Source organism: Gastrolobium bilobum, unplaced genomic scaffold, assembly GCF_033153095.1.
Source record: "Gastrolobium bilobum isolate Gb01-03AN ecotype WA unplaced genomic scaffold, APGP_CSIRO_Gbil_v1 utg28975, whole genome shotgun sequence".
Taxonomy (NCBI): Eukaryota; Viridiplantae; Streptophyta; class Magnoliopsida; order Fabales; family Fabaceae; genus Gastrolobium; species Gastrolobium bilobum.
The window spans coordinates 19,104-22,986 of NW_026898902.1; positions in this window are offsets into that span (position 1 = coordinate 19,104).

The following is a 3,883-nucleotide window of genomic DNA, read 5'->3' on the forward strand; positions in this document are numbered from 1 at the left end:
GTAAAATATTATATGCACGTTATAACAAAGGGTTTTATTAATCTTATATTAAAGAAGATAAGTTATCTCATATCATAGAGATAAACTTGTAGGCTCCATTACCTGAAAAATAAATAGACAGAGAAAAAAAAAAGAGTGACACAATTATCGAAGAGAATGTAAAATTTTTTTTTTTCATATATAACATAAGATTATTTTTTTCCTATAACAAAAGCTATCAGCGATCGTGCCGATGCTGTGGCATATACGTGTATAACTTTATACACACAACAGAAACACACACTAATCAACGCACTTAATTTATAAATATTGTCGGTGTTAAATAATTTTAAGCAAAATATAAATTATGTTTATTTCTTTGCAAATATATTTTGATTATTATTAGTCACGTCTTAAAGTACAAGCAATTTTATTGTAGTTATGTACTTAAGACATTTATGTTAATTAGAGTGTTCTCATTCTACAATCGTTCTGTTGTACGATTATATTTTTATACGTGGGATGTAAGAATTCGCACCATTAAATTAGGAATTTAATTAATTAATTAAAAGATTAATGAGATAATTTCATAATTGACCCTAATAATTATGAAAAGGCTTAAATAATTATGGTAAGTGATTAATAATGTTAAAAGTCGCTTTTCTGACGAAAAGTGCAGATATCGGTTCTGCTTCACGGTATAAGTGCGTATCGGTGAAGTATTCCAAAAAATTATAATAAATGATGAATATTCCTAGATTAATATTTAGGACTAGTATGTCAAGTTTGGAGTCAAAATAATGAAAACTGGTGTCAGAACTAATACCAACAGCGAAAAAATGCGTACCGAAAAAGTGTTGCGAAAAAATAAAATAAAAATATGAAAATTCCTAGAAAAATATCTAGGTTAAGAATCTAAAATTTTGGAGCTAAACGAAAAGCGGAACTAATTAAACTAATACTCCTAGTTTAACTTAAGTGACAATATAAATAGAAAAGGGGAGCAAAACCCTAAGTTTTTTTTTTTAAAGACTCAGCAGTTGAGTGTGGCAGCCATTTGGGGTTTTTCTTGGAGTCTTATTCTTCTCCCTTGAATAGTCTCCAAAGTTTCCATCTGTTTTCTCCTCTTCTAAAATAATAATCATCTAAAATTAAGTAAGTTAAATGGTATATCTTAGAAAGGATCTCCGGTTCGAATTGAAAAAAAGAAAATAATATCTGATTGCCTTGGAATTTTAGAATATGTATATTGATACTATGATGGTCATTGAACCAGATCTGTGAGTGCATTAGATTCTATTTGTGGTGTGGACCCTTGTCATACCGAGTTCGAGTCGGAGGGGCATACAGGTACAGGTAAGCTTTCGTGTCCTCGGTTTAGCCATTGTGTGGTTCCACCATACCCCATGGGGGAATGGTTTATATGCATATGTGTTTAAATGCTTTGATAATTGAAAATGATGTTGAGCTTTATGTGCAACTGCTTATAATATGTATGTGTTGTTCCACTTTGACGGTTAGCCTGAGTATGTGGCGTCATACAAGACGGTGACACTGTAGGTGGGTGCAAGTGGCGTCTTGCATTAGTGTGGGTAATAGACATATTTCTGCATTTCTCTGGCCAGTAGATTAGTATTGACACACTTGACATGATTATCTGTTGCATTGCACTATTTTGGAACTTATATTGTTTAACTGTTTTTGGAACTTATATTGCACATGTAAGTGAGCTTGGGGTGGAAGATCCTTGAGGACCCCTTGTCTTACTGAGATTTCTGTTTAGAGATCTCACCCCACGTTTGGGGCGCTTATTTCAGGTTCAGGTAACCCAGGGTGTGAGACCTCTAGCGGCAGGAGGCCGGAGCTTAGTTGATATTTCTGCCCATGCTATTTATGTTTGGATGCTGGATGATATTTGTTGCTGTTATGCTATTAGTTTCAGGTTATGGATTTTGAGCTGAGACTCTGTTGATTATGTTACTATTTGGTGAGCATGGGGATTGTCCATGCCACATTGACTTGACTTTATGTTTTTAGTTGATTCGAGTTGTATAATTGTATCAGAATTACGTCCGGACTATGTGTTGTAGATCCGTGACTTAGATACTCACTTATTTATTCATGAGGTATTTTCAGTTAGCTGTCTTTTGCAATTTACATACAGGCGATGTTTTTATGAAATTGATTAAGTAATTAACTTGGCTAAGTTAATGACGTCATAATTGAAAAGTAAAAAGTTATTCCGCATATTTTAATTAAGCGTGACATGTTAACAAACCGGGTTAACACGAGATGTTACATTTTATGGTATCAGAGCACATTCTAGGGAAAAGCCTATATGTATTGCAATAACTTAGGATGTTTTGTTGTGAGTCGTATCTGTGCGTTCTCTCCATTTGGTTTTGTTATGATGATGCATATGTGACCACATTGCGTGGGCCTGATCAACTCACTCTTTGTGTAACTTGTGCAGAGTCATGGTACTACCTCGGAGGAACCGAGACACTAGCGGGGATCAATTTGATCCTGTCCTGGCTGCATTGGCTGAGATCCAGGCGGCCCGACTAGCCCGCCGGGAGGCCATGAGAATGGAAAACCAGGCTATGCTGGACGCCGTTAGAGAGGCGAACAGGAAAGCCACTGAGGATGTATTGGAGGCGAACCGCCTGGCGAACATGACGATAATATGAGTCATGTTGGAGGGTGCTACTCCTCTTACTGGGGTGATGGAACCCTACTTGGAGTCTGCTGAGGATCGTGATGTGATTGACCGTCGGCTTAATGCTTTCCGTAAGCATAAGCCACCTTTCTTTGATGGGTCTTATGACCCAATTGCTGCGGCGAGATGGCTACAGGCGTTGGACAAGATCTTTCGGGTCATGCAGTGTACTGATCCGCAGAAGCTGATGTTAACCACGTACATGCTGGAGGGCGATGCCCATGAGTGGTGGATGAACACCTCTCATGCCTATGAGATTCAGGGTCATGTTATGACATGGCCATTCTTCGAGGACTGTTTTTTGGGAAGATACTTCCCTTATGATGCGCAGGAGAGGAAGCAGGGGGAGTTCGACAGGTTGGTGCAGGCTCGTTGTCTGTTGACGAGTACCTGGCAAAGTTTAACGAGCTGGTGAAGTTTGCACACTTTTGGATGGCGATGCCTACTCCGACCTTTTTGGTTGCTAAGTTCCGTAGGGGACTTAGTGAGGAGATAGGGTGCCTCTTGCTGGAGCGGCTTCGAGATATTTTGGGACACTGGTGCAGTAGTATCGGGACATCGAGGATGTCTATCTGACGAGTAAGGCCAAGAGAGCCAAGATTGCCAAGACAAAGGGAACGAGTAGTTCCACTTCCTGGAAAGACAGGAAGTTTGCTGGAAAGGGCAAAGGGAAGTCGTTTGCGGCTAGGCAGGCGCCTGGCTAGTTCAAGAGGACTTCTTCGCAGCAGGGAGGATTTGCTAGCCTTCCACTCCTAGGTGTTCGGGGTGCGGAAAGGAGCATGCAAGACGTTGTGCTACGGGGCAGCTGATCTGTTTTCGCTGTGGCCAGGAGGGCCACTACTTCCGAGACTGACCGTCGTCGATGGCAAGAGCGACAGTGATTCAGGCAGTTCCGTTACAGATGGTTCCTTTGACTGCTATAGCGGCACCCGTTGTGCCACCTGCTACCGGACGTGTGTACACTTTGGATCGGCAGCAGTCAGATCGAGCTTCGAACCTTGTTAGAGGTACTGTTTCCATTGGTTGTTCTGCTATTGATCTATTATTTGATTCTGGGGTGACGCATCCCTTCATCGCGACCCCGATTGTTGTGGGGCTTGAGTTACCCATTGTTGTGCTTTCTCCACCGTTGCGGGTGACTACCGCCACTGGAGAAAAGTGTGATACCTCCACTGTACATCGAGA